A 16149-nucleotide genomic window follows, 5' to 3' on the forward strand; every position below is an offset into this window, starting at 1 on the left:
GCTTGGGAAAGCAGTCGAGGACAGCCCAAAGCTTTGGGACCCTGCACCCATGTGGGAGACCTGGAAGAGGTTCCTGGTTCCCGGCTTTGGATTGGCGCAGCACCGGCCATTGTGGTCACTTGGGGAGTGAATCATTGGATGGAAGATCTTCCTCTCTGTCTCTCCTCTCTGTATATCTGACTTTGTAATAAAAATAAATAAATCTTTTTTAAAAAAAGTAAATTTCTTATTGTCGGCAACTAAATGGTGTTTGTAGCATTTTTATCATACAGTAGTAGATTCCATCCATTGACTATACTTTTCTGAGTAGTCCTACAAGCAAGTACATGTTTTTAATGTTGTCTGTCTTCTGTGCTGTTCCTGTAAGTTTGCTATTAAAATACATTAAACTATAAAAAAATCCAATTTTTAAAAAATTATTTATTTACCTATATTTATTGGAAACACAGATTTATAGAGCAGAGGCAAAAAGATCCTCCAACCGCAGAGACACAATATTTCGAAGTTCAGTTCCTATTGAGGCAATGTGAAAGGAGGCCACAAGTCTCTCCTCCCCCCACTTAATAAGCAACCTCCTGTGCCCTGCATGGTAGCTTAGTGGCTAAAATCCTCAGCTTGCATGCACCGGGATCCCATATGGGCACCAGTGGGTGTCCCAGATGCTCCACTTCCCTTCCAGCTCCCTGCTTGTGGCCTGAGAAAAGCAGTCGAGGACAGCCCAAAGCCTTGGGACCCTGCACCCATGTGGGAGACCGGAAGAAGCTCCTGGCTCCTTGCTTCACACCAGCTTAGCTCTAGCCATTACAGCCACTTGGGGAGTGAACCAACAGATAGATCTTTCTCTCTTTCTCTTCTACTCTGTATAAAATCTGACTTTCCCATTATTATTATCTTTAAAAAATCTTTAAAAAATTAATCAAAAAATAAAAAAGAAACTAAAGAACTTCAGATGCACAGCCAGGTTTAAGAAAAATTACAGGCTGGGCTTGGCGGCGTGGCCTAGTGGCTAAGGTCCTCGCCTTGATCCCATATGGCCGCTGGTTCTAATCCCGGCAGCTCCACTTCCTCTCTATCTCTCCTCCTCTCAGTATATCTGACTTTGTAATAAAAATAAAATAAATTAAGAAAAATTACAGGGCCTGGAGACATAGCCTAGCAGCTAAAGTCCTCGCCTTGAAAGCCCCGGGATCCCATATGGGCGCCGGTTCTCATCCCAGCAGCTCCATTTCCCATCCAGCTCCCTGCTTGTGGCCTGGGAAAGCAGTCGAGGATGGCCCAATGCATTGGGACACTGCACACATGTGGGAGACCCAGAAGAGGTTCCTGGTTCCTGGCTTCGGATCGGCACAGCACCTGCCATTGCAGCTCACTTGGGGAGTGAATCATCGGACGGAAGATCTTCCTCTCTGTCTCTCCTCCTCTATGTATATCTGACTTTGTAATAGAATAAATAAATCTTTAAAAAAAAAAAAAAAGAAAAATTACAGCAAGCTTTAGCATGCCTACTAAAGACTGATAAAAAACAATGTTTTACTACACCATAATAAGCCTTTCATTAGTTCAGAAGTTATATAATATATAAACACAGAAATCCTTCATAAACTCATTTGCCATGATATAAGTTCAAGGTAAGATCTGGAGCCAAAGAGTCATTGTATTCTAACCACCTCTTACCAGCTGTGTAATTTTTAGAAGTTACTTAATTTCTCTCTGCTTTATTTTCATTATCATAAAATGAGAATGGACAAGAGCACTATTTACTTCACTTTTAAGAAGCTTGTTAGCAAGTGCTTAAATGCTAACTGATATGTAGTGAATGACTCAATAAAGGTGAACTTTTATTGTACTTAATGACATACTGAGACTATTCCTTGTTTAAAATCAAATAGGTTTTTTTTTTAAGATTTATTTATTTTTATCTGAAAGGCAGAGTTCGATAGTGAGAAGGTGAGAGATAGAGAGGGAGAGAGACAGACAGATAGACAGACAGACAGGCAGGATTCACATCCCAAATGGCCTCAACAGCTCAAGTTGGGGCAGTCTAAAGCCAAGACCAGGGGCCTCCTCCAAGTCTACCATATGGGCGCAGTCATCCCCCACTATTATAAGGCCATTAGCAGGTAGCAAGTGTAGTGGCCAGGATTCAAACTGGCCCCCATTTGGGGTGCTGCTGCTACAGGCAGAAGCTTAGTTTGCTATGCTACAGTGCCAGTCCCACAGTTTTTAATCAAAATCTTTGAAAGGTAAAAAAATCAATACATTGAAAACAACTTATGGATATATTTCCGATCTTCAAATTTTAACGTCTGCCATGATCAAAGTACTCTATTTTTACAAGTAAGATGAGATCAATGTAGAAGAAAAGTAAGAAGTTTAACAGCACTCCCACTTTAAACTTAAAATCATTTTTTTTACAATAGGAAAGATTTTCAACTAGCAATCTTAAAACAATCCCCAACAACAAAATATTTGCTTTTACTAAGTTCTTGTTTGACTGCTTTTTCAGAAGTGGGGTTATAGAAACTAAATAATTTTAGAAATGTAACCAGTCCACAATCTGTTTCTTGCCAAATGAAAAAAGAAAATATTCTTTGAGTCCTCTTAAATACATGTAACAGTGGGCCCGGCAGCGTGGCCTAGCAGCTAAAGACCTCGCCTTGAACGTGCCCCGGGATCCCATATGGGTGACGGTTCTAATCCCGGCAGCTCCAATTCCCATCCAGCTCCCTGCTTGTGGCCTGGGAAAGCAGTCGAGGATGGCCCAAAGCTTTGGGACCCTGCACCCGTGTGGGTGACCTGGAAGAGGTTCCTGGTTCCCGGCTTCAGATCGGCGCAGCACCGGCCGTTGTTGCTCATTTGGGGAGTGAATCATTGGATGGAAGATCTTCCTCTCTGTCTCTCCTCCTCTCTGTATATCCAGCTTTCCAATAAAAAATGAATAAATCTTTAAAAAAAAAATACACGTAACAGTTAAAATAGCCCAATGAGCAGAATTAAGACTGATTCAAAACAAATTAATGACATGGGAATATGAAGCCGATTTCAACATAAACAGTACCTTAGAGGGAAAAGGGTGTATTATATGCAAGATACACTGTTCAAAATAAAGCACAATCTTACCCCACAAAAATAAATATATTTTCCCAAAACTGTACCAAAACAAAAAGGAAACTGTTACAGCTGAGTCTTCATAATTATTTCATTTCTTAAGGTTTATTTTTATTTTTATGGGAAATCAGATTTACACAGAGAAGACAGAGAGAAAGATCTTCCAACCACTGATTCACTCCCCAAGTGGCTGCACTGGCCAGAGCTAAGATGGTCTGAAGTCAGGAACCAGGAGCCAGAAGCCAGGAGCCTCTTTCAGATCTCCTATGCCAGTGCAAGATCCCAAAACTTTGGGCCATCCTCAACTGCTTTCCCAGGCCACAAGCAGGGAGCTGGATGAGAAGTGAAACAGCGGAACACAAACCGGTGCCCATATGAGATCTAGGCCCATACAAGGTGAAGACTTTAGCCCACCAGGCTACTGTGCAGGAGGGCCCCATAATTATCTCATTTTTCATCCTTCCCCTAATCTTTTGGGTGAAAAACTGTCTAGCAAAGACTTATTACTGAAAGCAACTGCAGGCAATTCTAGTTTTGGATATTGGAAAAAATACTCCACTGGAATCTCTAGTAGAATCAATCTAAAAGGATGAAAAGTTCAATATAGATTCCATAATTATTTTCGTGATATAAATTCACAATTAAAATTTTTAAATGCCATTTTAATAAGTCCATTAAGAATTACTTTGAAGACTTCCATTATAAAAACTCATCCATAGCAAATGAATACCTGTATCTTGGGATCAAAATGCCCAAGGTAAATATCACACCTAGGTTTTTAAAGGTGTTTCTCTGAAACTACATATGCAAAATATAAGATTTTGTTCTAGAAGATTTTCTGGTAATGACGAAGACATTAATGTTTACAATGCAATGCAAATATGCAGTGTGACTAATGCTACTATACCACATAGCTTTAAATGTGTGTCATTACTAAATTAAAAAGCCAAACATTGATTATTTCTTCTATAAGCTTAAAAGTATATGTATTCAAGCTGACAAAAACATCCTTGCTATTTTGTTATTAATAAAATGAGAATTACCTTTTATATAAAAACGTACAATGAAGCCTTTGATCTATGTTAACAACAGTCATGCTTTGCAACTCTATTAAGCACCAGGCCTAATTCAAGCCTTTCCTAATCCCCAGAGCATTCTATCATTCTTATTCCCTGCCAAGTTTTTCTGCTAAACCAATATGAAGACACATCATGCAGACCAATCATTCAACATATATTATACTCACATTTTATCTTAATATGAATCTATTCCATACTCTTAGCATCACCTTAACACTTGATGCTAATTTTTTCGAAGAAAGACTATGTCTGGTGCTCTAAATATATTTAAAGAATAACAAAACATAGTAGCTTTCAAACTATTCTATAATACAATCTACAGGACAATCACCTCAGGCTCAGTAACTTTCAGCAATTTGCACAAGGTCAGCACTACTAAAATCCTGGATCCTTCCAACTTCTAATCGTTAATTCTCTACTGACACATTACCATCTGATTTGCACACGGATTAAATATTAGCACTCAACAGTCAAAGTGCAAGAGGGTCACAAAACAATAGATTGGTTTATATTTTCTTTCTTTAGCCTGCAAACTAATAAGCAGACTTTACACAACTAAATAGAGCAATTTATTCTGAGAAACATTCTCTGACCACTTCCACCTAAATGAAAAGCCCCTAGCACTTAAAAAAAAAAAGATTTATTTATGTTTATCAGAAAGGCAGATATACAGAGAGAAAGAGAAAGATCTTCTATCCACTGGTTCACCTCCAAAGAGGCCACAACAGCCAGAGCTACAGTAGATCCAAAGCCAGAAGGCAGAAGTTTCTTCCAGGTCTCCCATGTGGGTGCAGGGTCCCAAAGCTTTGAGCCATCCTCGACTGCTTTCCCAGGACACAGACAGGCAGCTGGATGCGGAGTGGAACAGTCGGGACATTAATTGGTGTTCATATGGGATTCCAATGTGTATGAGGTGAGGATTTCAGCCACTAGGCTACCACACCAGGCCCCAAGAAAAGCTCCTAGCTCTTTTTCTTTTGATCCACTGCTATACCACCACAGTAAGGAACAAAAGGCAAGAAAATGGGGAAGACACTGTGAGACACTAATAGTGGTAGCAGGAAATGTCTATGTGTGCAGAAAACATAATTTCATGATAAGTTAATCGGTAGCCACTTTGGAAATGTCTTTGTGGTCATTTTCACTCATAAAATAATTTATATTAACAGAAAAGATCACAAATAATTAAAGCCTAATGAAAAGCAGTCTGAATCATGCATCAATCTGCTAAACCAATGACGACCCCAGGTTGATGAAAATCAGAAGCTGAATAACCAAAATCTTTTCTTCTTTGTTTTATTAGGGGTCAGAGATTAAGTAACTGCAGAAAGAGAATGCTAAGTAGCAATTAAGCTACAGTTTTGGTGTAACTGATCTAAGTTCAGATCATAGGTTTATCACTGGCAAATCATTTAACTTCCCAATCTGCAAAATGGAAGAGAATAACAGTGCTATTTTTAAAGATACAGTGAAAATTAATGAGAAAAAAAATGGATATGAGCTGCTCAAGATAGTGCCAGCTATACAAAAAAAGAGACAGTATTTTTAAATTTTTAATTTGAGGTAGGAGGCCAGCTTTTGGATTGATTATGTTCAGCAAGGCAATTTCTGGTATGAAAGGTGTTAAAATGGAAGTCAGCTGACTTACCTCCATTCCCGAGCTTTCTCAACAACCTGTTCTTTGATCTTAGTTTCTCTATCTCAGCCTTTGTTACTAAGTCTATAAAACTAAAAGGGCTACTTTATTCAGTTTTTCAAATGATTGGATGAGGCCTTTAACACAGTATAGTAGACACTACTTTATTCAAGGTCAACAATCTCTTAAGAAAAGTACCTTCAAAGTAGAAAGAAAGAAAAACACCTTCAAAGAAATTGGGCTGGCATTGCAGCATAGCCAGTAAACCTGTCGCCTGTGAAAACAGCATTCCATAAGCATATGTATTAGCTGCTCTACTTGCGATCTAATTTCCTGCTAATACACCAGGGAAAAACAGCAGAACATGGCCTAAGAACTTGGGACTCTGCACCCTTGGGGGAGACCTGGCTGGAGTTCTAGGCACCTAACTTTGGCATGCTCCAACCCGGGCCTTTGAGGTCATCTAGAGCATGAAACTACTGAGGAAAAATCTCTACTCCATTCCCCCACTCTGCACCCAGTTCTGCTTTTCAAATATATAATAAATATTAAAAAGAGGGAGTAGACAAAAAATTAAACAAGCTGACAGACAAAACTGACCAGACAAGAGATATAGCATCCTTTCAGATTCAATATCCCATGCCCTGGGCCCGCACAATAGCCTAATGGCTAAAGTTCTCATCATGCATGTGTCAGGATCTCACACGGGTGCCAGTTCATGTCCCAGCTGCTCCACTTCCCTTCCAGAAACTCCCTGCTTGTGGCCTGGAAAAACAGTACAGGACGGCCCAAAGCCTTGGGACTCTGCACCCTTGTGGGAGACCCAGAAGAAGCTCCTGGCTTCTAGCTTCGGATCGGCTCAGCTCCGGCTGTTGCGGTCACTTGGGGAGTGAACAAGCAGATAAAAAATCTTTCTCTCTCCTTTGTGTAAATCTGACTTTCCAATAAAAAATAAATCTTTTTTAAAAATTAAAAAAAAGATCCTATGGGGCCCAGCGGCATGGCCTAGCGGCTAGTCCTCGCCTTGAAAGCCCCGGGATCCCATATGGGCACCAGGTCTAATCCCGGAAGCTCCACTTCCCATCCAGCTCCCTGTTTGTAGCCTGGGAGGCGGTCGAGGACGGCCCAATGCATTGGGACACTGCACCCGCGTGGGAGACCCGGAAGAGGTTCTTAGGTTCCTGGCTTTGGATCAGCGCAGCGCCGGCCGTTGCGGCTCACTTGGGGAGTGAATCATCGGACGGAAGATCTTCCTCTCTGTCTCTCCTTCTCTGTGTATATCTGGCTGTAATAAAATGAATAAATCTTTAAAAAAAAAAAAAAGATCCTATGCCCTCCAACCTTTTTACCTGTTAAAACACTCACTTCATAAAGTCTTCTAGCATTGTTGCAGGATTTTTAAGGAAACTAACCAGACATATTTAGAATGAATACTTATGTAAGAGCATATACCTACACACAAGGGTACTTTAAAAACTTCTTTAAAAAAAAACAAATTATGAGTTTGTTGCAGTGCAAAACATTACTTCATGGCACATGGAAAACACATACTATCAAAAAAAAAAAAACCATTCTGCAAGGGCCACAAAATTCCAGCACCTGAACTTAATAGGTAGAAGTGATGCTTATTTGCTTCTCACAAATTAATAAAAGTATATTTGTACGTGGTTGAAAACATTACACTAGTATGGGATGGAGCTGGAGTGAATTTAAAACGCATTTAGTGAGCCAGCATACAGCATACACCACAGTGTGACACAGCAGGCGAAGCAAAGCCTCCGCCTTCAGTGTTGGTATTCATACAGGCCCAGTTCCAATTCTGGCTGCTCCTTGCTAATGCACCTGGGAAAGCAGTGAAAGATGGGCCAAGTCTTTCAGTCCTTGTATCTATGTGGGAGACCCAAAAGAAACTCCAGATTCCTGGTTTCAGATCAGCCCAGCGCCAGCCACTGCAGGCATTTGGGGAGTGAACTGGCACATGGAAGATCTCTCTCATTCTCTCTGTAAATCTGCCTTTCAAATAAAAAATAAATAAATCTTTGTTTAAAATGTTTTAATAGCTCTGAACACTAAACTAAGTGTACATTACATCTTTTCCAATTGAATAGCAATTATTTAATATGCATAAAATATAAGAAAATCAGTCCCGGTGCGACAGCGTAGCGGTTAAACTCCTTGCCTTGAACGCACCGGGATCCCATATGGGCACCAGTTCTAATCCCGGAAGCTTCACTTCCCATCCAGCTCCCTGCTTGTGGCCTGGGAAAGCAGTCAAGGCCCTTGGGACCCTGCAACCGTATGGGAGACCTGGAGGAAGCGCCTGGCTCCTGGTTTCTGACTGTCTCAGCTCCAGCCGTTGCGGCCGCTTGGGGAGTGAGGCATCAGATGGAAGAACTTCCTCTCTGTCTCTCCTCCTGTTTGTATATCCACCTTTCCAGTAAAAATAAATAAATCTTTAAAATACAAGAAAATCATGCTAGTCAATCTCTAAAACACAGCATACATAAAATCACAACAATTTCATAGATCTAATATCTATTTTCTGTGTGTTTTACCACATCCTAACATGTTAACACTAGGCCAGGAGAAGTAAATTAAACATTAGCAACAGACACCTACTCCATCATCCATTGTGGCAAAAAGAAAAAGGGGACGGCGGGGAGGGTGGGGAAGACAGTTATATCTAGTCTACTCTCTGCACAAAAAGAGAAGGAATTCCCTCTAAGATTGACACCCATTTCCATTTCTTCAATTGCTATTCTTCCATTACACTATCTATCAGATTGTTAGCAATAGCACTACTGGCACCAAAGACACAACCGCCTCCTGTGAGGACTGGAAGTAACTGACTGGAAAAGCTACTTATCTAAAAGTAACCTCTTTCCAAAACACAATACCTTCTGTAATCCCTAACTTTTATGAATCAGTAAACAAGGGAGTAGGAGGACAATGCCATGGCATAGCAGGCTAAGTCTCTGCCTGCAGTGCTAGCATTCCACAGGGGTGCCAGTTCAAGTCTCAGTTGCTCTACTTCCAATCCAGCTCCCTGCTGGGGTGCCTGGGAAAGCAGTGGGGAATAGTGTAGGTGCCGGAAGCCCAATACCTACATGGGAGACCTGGAACGAGCTTCAGGCTTCTAGCTTTGGCCTGGTCCAGCTCTGGCCATTGCAGCCATTCGGGGAGAGAACCAGCAGATGAAAAACTTGGAAGACTTCTCTCTCTCTGTGTCTGCCTCTCCCTCTCTGCAACTCTGTCCTTCAAATAAATAAATATGTTTAAAAGAAATTCATATTGACAAAATTCTGGGGAAAACTGTGCTTCAGTCTATGTTAGTATCTCACATAAAAGAAAAAGATATAAGGGTGCAAAGGACAGCATTAGATCCTTAGTGTTACTTGAGCAAATGATACAAATACACTAGCATTATCATATGTAATAGACATGTTTTTCCATTCACGTATTTTCCAAGGATGTTGAAAAAACTGAAACCTGGTACACTGTTGGAAATGTAAACTGATGCAGCCAGCCACTATGGTAAACAAGAAGGTTTCTTAAAAACTTGAAAGTGGAAATACCATATGATCTAGCTATTCCACTTGTAAGTATATTGCCTAAACAACTGAAAACATGGTCTTAAAGAGATATTTACACAGCCATGTTTATAACTGCGCTATTCACAAAAGAACAGCCCTCTCTTTTAAAGGCCAATAAAATGTAAACTTTAAAGATATTGACATTGGGGACTGGCACCATGGCATGGCAGGTAAAGTCTATCCCTACGGTGCCAGCACCCCATATCAGAATTGGTTCAAGTACTGCCTGCACCATTTCTAACCCAGCACCCTGCTAATGTGCCTGGGAAAACAGCAAAAGATGGCACAAGTGCTTGGGCCACTGCACCCACGTGTTAAATCCGGAAGAAACTCTTAGCTCCTGGCCTCAAATCAGTTCAACTCTGGCTGTTGTGTGTATTTCAGGACAAAAGGTTCTCTCTCTCCCTCCCTCACTCCCGTTCTCTCTCTGTGCACTCTGCCTTTCTAATAACTATATAAAAAAAAAATACTGACATTGAAGACCAGTCTGTGCTGTAGCAGACTGAGTTGCCAGCTGCCACATTGGCACTCCGCACCACAGAGCCATGTTTGAATCCCAGTTGCTCTTTTCCATTTCAACTACATTCTAATGTTCCTGGGAAATCAGCCGAATATGGTCAAGTTCCTGCTCTCCTGCCACGCATGTGGGAGACCAAGATGGAGTTCCTGGCTCCTCGTTTTGACCTGGCCCAATGCCATCCATCATGGTTATCTGGAGAGTGACCCAGTAGACAGAAGATCTTTCTATCTCTGCCCACACCACCCTATTACTCTATTTTTCAAATAACTAAAGAGATCTTTTCAAAAAAATTCACATTGGCTAATTCCTAAATTTTTAAATAGTTAGGCTAAATATTATTAGCAAATAACAGGTGAAAATACTAATTTCTGTGAAACATATCAATTTATTGTAAAAGCTAACAGCTCTTTGTTTTGAATATTATCTCTAATGACCTTTCTGTAACCTATGATACTCCTTCGGACTCTTTTTAAAAATATAATCTCTTACAATAAAAACACAGGGAATAAATCGGACCCTGTCTCTGCCCTCAGGGTGCTTAGAATAGAAAAAATTACAGATCATAAATAAGCAAATAGCCACACAACCCAAAAAAGGAAACGTAATCAATATCACACAGTTGAAGAGAGGGACTTTTATTAAGGAAAACTACTATTTTTATTAAGAAAAACTACTGTTGTAGTTGGAAGAACTGTAAATCAAAGACCCAAGATACAAAAGATCACATGCTGCTTTATTCCTTTTAGATACAATCCCATACTAAGCAAATGCAGAATCTTAAAGCAGGTAGGAAGTTGTCAGAAGAGAAAGAGGGGCCGGGAAGAGAATCCTTAACAGACGGGTTTCTGAGGGGTATGAGAGCTGCTGTTTGCACAATACTGCTAATACACTAAAACTCACTGAACCGTACACATTTTAAATGGTTAACCATACGTTATGTGAATTTTACTTCAATTTAAAAGAAAATGCTTATTTAGGGCAAACAACAAGAAGAAGTTCTGAAGTTCCACTGTGAACCAGCAGATAGGAGCATTTTTTGTCTCTCAAGTTTAAAAAGTAATACTAAAATTTTTAAAAATACAAAAGTAATAAATGTTGAGCAATCTATGACCTTGTTGTCGGTAAAGTAGTAAAAGCACTTATATTGAGTCTTCTAAAAATCAAATTGGGCCCTAATATAAGCTATAGACTTTCAGTGGTATAAATTGATCATCTGTAATGAAATGATGATACAGGATACTGGATGGGCCTGGAAAGGAGAATAAGAAACTTTGTATTTTCCACTCGTTGCTGGGAGCCTCAATCTGCTCCAGGAATGTAAAAGCTACTTAAAAAGACGGTATTACTTAAAAGATTTATTTATTTATTTACTTACTTATTTATTGGAAAGGCAGATGTACAGAGAGGAAGAGAGACAGAGAGGAAGATCTTCCATTCGATGATTCACTGCCCAAGTGGCCACAATGGCGGGCACTGCGCCAGTCCAAAGCGCGGAGCCAGGAACCTCTTCCAGGTCTCCCAGGTGGGTGCAAGGTCCCAACGCTTTGGGCCGTCCTCGACTGCTTTCCCAGGCCACAAGCAACGAGCTGGATGGGAAGTGGAGCTGCCAGGATTAGAACTGGTGCCCACATGGGATCCCGGCAAGTTCACTATCATGCTGGGCCCAGAAGGTATTACTTGCACCTCACATCAATCAGATACATTATAACCTCTATCAATTGTGTTATGAAAGAGTAACAATATACAACCCCTGAGATTGAAAAAAATAATCAAGGCCAAAAGAGCAAAAATCCAAACAAAGACAAGAAAGAAAAAGGAAAGAAAAAATCACATACTAAGTAAGATAAATAGAAAACAACGGATGAAAATTTTGACACAAAATATAATCAGTATCATTAAACATATACAGGCTAAATGGTCCAAAGATTAACAGCCTGGACTTCAAATAAAGTTTCAAAATATTTCACAAGAGATAAAACTTTGAAATAAAACCCCAGACATGTTTAATTTTTATTTAATTAAATAAATAAGTAAATAAATAAGGAATGTGTCACGTATTTGTGTGCCATCCTTGAGCAGAGGATATACTGATCTTCTCTGTATCATTGCAATTTTAGTATATATGCTGCTGAAGCAAGCACTCAAAGTAGTTTTTAAAAATAGAAACTGAAGAGGCCCAGTGCAACAGCCTAGTGGTTATAGTTCTCGCCTTGCATGTGCCAGGATCCCATATGGGTGCCGGTTCTAATCCCAGCAGCTCCACTTCCCATCCAGCTCCCTGCTTGTGGCCTGGGAAAGCAGTCGAGGATGGCCCAAAGCCTTGGGAACCTGCACCTGCGTGGAAGACCTGGAAGAGCTCCTGGCTCCCGGCTTCAGATCAGTCCTGTTTCAGCCATTACAGCCATTTGGGGAATAAGCCAGAGGATCTAAGAGAAACCTATTCGTCCACACTTAAGCATCCTCTCTGCCCCCAAAACTGGCTCTGGTGCATACTGGTACATGTTGCAGCCTACCCTGGTCCACCCCAGACCCAGTTCTCATGTATGCTAGTGGGTGCTATAGCCTGGCCCAACTTGCCCCCAGACCCAGCTTGCATATGCTTCAGTGGGTGCTACGCCTGATCTGGCCTGACCCAGTCTGCCCTGAGACCTAGTTCTTACTCTATACCAGCAGTGCTGCAACCTAGTCAGGAAGACCCCTGAGAACTCCACCTGGCCTACCCCTATACCTGGCTCTAACATTCGCCAGTGGTGCTGTAGCCAAGCCACAACCAGTCCATCCACACCGCTGGTCCTCACACGTGTTGGTGGATGCTACAGCCTAACCCAATATGGTCCACCCCAGCCTCAGCTATCATGTGTACCAGCAGATGCTGCAGTCTAACCCAGCCCAGCCTGCCTCAATCATGTGCTGTAGCCTAGTAGGGGTATCTCCAAAGAACTCCTACCAGAACCACTCCCAAACACGGCTCTCACAAGTGTGAGTAGGTACCACAATACAGCCAGTATGCCCCAACCCCAGCTCCTGTGCTTTCAGCTAAGTGCTTTAGTCCAGCCCAAAGAGGCCATTTGGATTCCCTTTTCTGCTCATCCTGACTCAGTTCCCTTGATTACCTGTGGGTGCAGTGGTCCAAACCATGGAAGCACCCAGAAATCATTTTATGTATGTCAAACAAACCCTCAGCGGCTGCCACTCCAGCCTGTCTCCAGGTCCCAGACTCCAGGAATGCACACCCTGCAAATACACATAGTAGTGGCAGCAACAATGGCACTGAGGTCGCCCCGGATGGAGCGAAGACAGCACTCCACCCCCTTCACCCTAGATCTTTAAAAATAAAAATAAAAAAGATTAAAAAAAATAGAATAGGCAACTAGGCAACTACACTAGTATAGTTAACAAAGAATTGCCCAAAATGGCCACCGCCTTTGGCTGCTTTTCTCCCAAGAGCACAACAATTGTCTAGACACAAAGCAACCTAGGCCATTGCTGCAGGAAAAATGTAAATCTAAATTTAAAAATATTAATAGTTACATAAAAGGAACTGTGAGGTCACAAAATATTAATGGCTGGGTAATTTTATGAAACATGGGTAACTACTGAAATCTTAGTGAAAACCTCGCTATAATCATTTTGGGTTCAGATATTAGTTGCTTAGGTGGCCAGCCTGAATTGCTCTAATTATCAGTTTGAATTTAGCTGTCTCAAACTGATAGGAGATAACTTCATCCAAATGACAGACACCTAGGCTAAACAATCTAACCCTCTCTGCACAATCCCCAGAGCATCACATAAGAAAGAGATAATAAAAAACAAGGGACTTTTTATACATTTTTCTATGGTAGAAATTAGTTAAATTCAAACTAATACATCTCTTAAATACATGTTTCCCCAAGTTGCTTTTTATTATCTGAATGAACATGTTACTAATTTATCAAATAGATTAATTAAAGCATTTTATGACAACCTCCCAGATTCAGTCTTATTTATCAACACGAATGATTTCAACTCATGTTTATTTTGTTTAAAAAAAAACACATCTAAAACTTTGTTGAAAAAATACAAAAAGGAAATGTGAAGATATTGTCAGCTATCCTTGATTTAAAAGACCTTGGAATGATGCCAAATCCTCTCAGATTAACTTTAAAGACTAAAGAAATTCTAATAGTAATACCACCACAATCTTTCTGGCAACCTGGACAATATTTCTAAAACCCAAGGAAAAGAAAAAAGTTGAAACAGCAACATATTTTATAAAAGAATATGTATACATTTGACCATCTGTAAAAAGTTAATATTATAAAGTTGCATTATGGAAAAATCCTATTTGAAAGCAGTTAACAACAGATTTTAAAAATCAAACAAACCAGGGAAATCCAAGATGGCTGAATGGGAAAAAGACATGCTGATGCTGACCACGAGAAGACAAAAGAAGTGCAGTAATTGCATTCCCAGAGAAGAGTTGCAGAGAAGTTTACAGCAGAAACTACACAGAAAGAATAGTGTCACTGTGAGGCAGTATGGACAATGCAAGCACACTATTGTGAGCAGAAACATCACCAGCAACTGCTGCAGCCAGGAGCTGGAGGAGTCGCCACCTTCTTGGAATGAGGTGGGAGAAGTCTGTAGCAGCTCATATCACTAGCAATCCAGCCTGAGAGAGAACCTTCTGGACCACATTGACTTTAAGCCCTGCCTGGAAGGCTATCAGGGAGCAAAGTGCCCACCTAGCCCCATGAAGGAAGAGCGTGTTGCTTTCTTCCACTTACCCCACAAAGGCACCCAGCAACTAACAGGGTAGAAGCACCATCTTAATAATGTGAATATAAGTCTTCCCAGGCCAGGTTGCTGCACCCACAGTGAGGAGGCAGAAGACCAATAATGGCTATTGGATCAGTGGAAAGCCCATTCTCCCATCTCATGATGACCTTGGACAGGCGGGGATCGTCAATCTAAGGGACCAGAGCTCTTGGGCGTGTGGTCTGCCTCAGCGCACACACTGTGTAATTGGGCCCCCTGTGCTGCTGACTCCTGTGTAAAGAAGCCAACAACTCCAAGTAAAGATGAAGGTGTGGGGGGGGGGGCATAACCATTGCCACTGAATGGAAATCCTCTGGCCCCTGCTACATACTTCGATGACAGAGACTGAGTACCAAGTTTAGACTATGGTCTGGATGAGAACCACCTATTGTGGGCATTTAGGGAGTTTACCAGCGGATGGAAGATCTCTTTGCTCTTTGTCCCTCTTGTTTTGTTTCATATAACATTTATTTATTTATTTGAAAGTCAGTGTGGGCTTGGCATAATGATTCAACTGGCTAATTCTCACCCTTCAAGCACTGGGATCCTATATGGGCACCAGTTCATGCCCCTAGCTGCTCCATTTACCATCCAGCTCCTTGCCTTTGGCCTAGAAAAGCAGCAGAGAATGGTCCAAAATTATAGGACCTTGCATCCACATGGGAGGCCCAGAAGAAGCTCCTGGCTTCGGATCACATCAGCTCCAAACATTGTAGCCATTTGGGAAGTGAACCAGTGGATGAAAGATCTTTCTGTCTCTCCTATCTGTAAATCTGTCATACCAATAAAAATAAATAAATCTTAAAATAAGAAAAAGTCAGTAATGGTACAGGGGGGAGGGAATGAGGAGGTAATGGCATAGGAGATAGAGAAACTGAGAGAGATCTTCCATCTGCTGCCTTATTACCCAAATTTCACACAGGGCAGGGCATCAGCCAGGCCAAACCCAGCAGTTCATTCAGATCTCTCCCTGGATGAGTAGCAGAGGTCCAAGAACTGGGCCATCTAAAACCCAACGGCATGTATGAGAACTAGGTCTGCGAGTGGGTCAAGTGGAGGAACTTGGGAAAAACCCCTGGTGGGTCATAGCTCCAACTGGTGAACACATGGTCCAGACCTGGGGATCGGACAAGCTGGGCAAAGTAGCTCCAATGGCTGGCTAATGCGTCAGTTGGTAATGGAACGGGATGTACCGGGCAGGACTAAGTAATCCTTAGCCCACAAGCAAAACTAGAAATCAGCATGGAGCACAGGTCATGCCGAAATAGGCTCTTGCACCTACTGGTCTGCGTGAGCCAGGAACGCCAAGCCACAGTGTCCAAGGCAGGGGTCAGGACAGGTGAGGGGCTGAACCAAGCTGAGTCAGAGCAACCACTGGCATGCGCGTGATCTAGGGCTGGGAACAGGCCCAGTTGG

At 41.6% G+C, this 16149-nt stretch overlaps 1 protein-coding gene and 1 non-coding gene across 2 annotated transcripts in view; both read right to left on the reverse strand.

Moving 5' to 3' along the window:
- FAF1 (Fas associated factor 1) overlaps window positions 1-16149 on the reverse strand; it is a 387381-nt gene that overhangs the window by 318823 nt on the left and 52409 nt on the right. The window lies entirely within an intron of this gene.
- Window positions 11971-12077, reverse strand: LOC118758672 (U6 spliceosomal RNA). Its single transcript, XR_004995773.1, has one exon. It is a non-coding gene; the product is annotated as a U6 spliceosomal RNA (small nuclear RNA).

Source organism: Ochotona princeps, chromosome 2 (assembly GCF_030435755.1).
Source record: "Ochotona princeps isolate mOchPri1 chromosome 2, mOchPri1.hap1, whole genome shotgun sequence".
NCBI lineage: Eukaryota > Metazoa > Chordata > Mammalia > Lagomorpha > Ochotonidae > Ochotona > Ochotona princeps.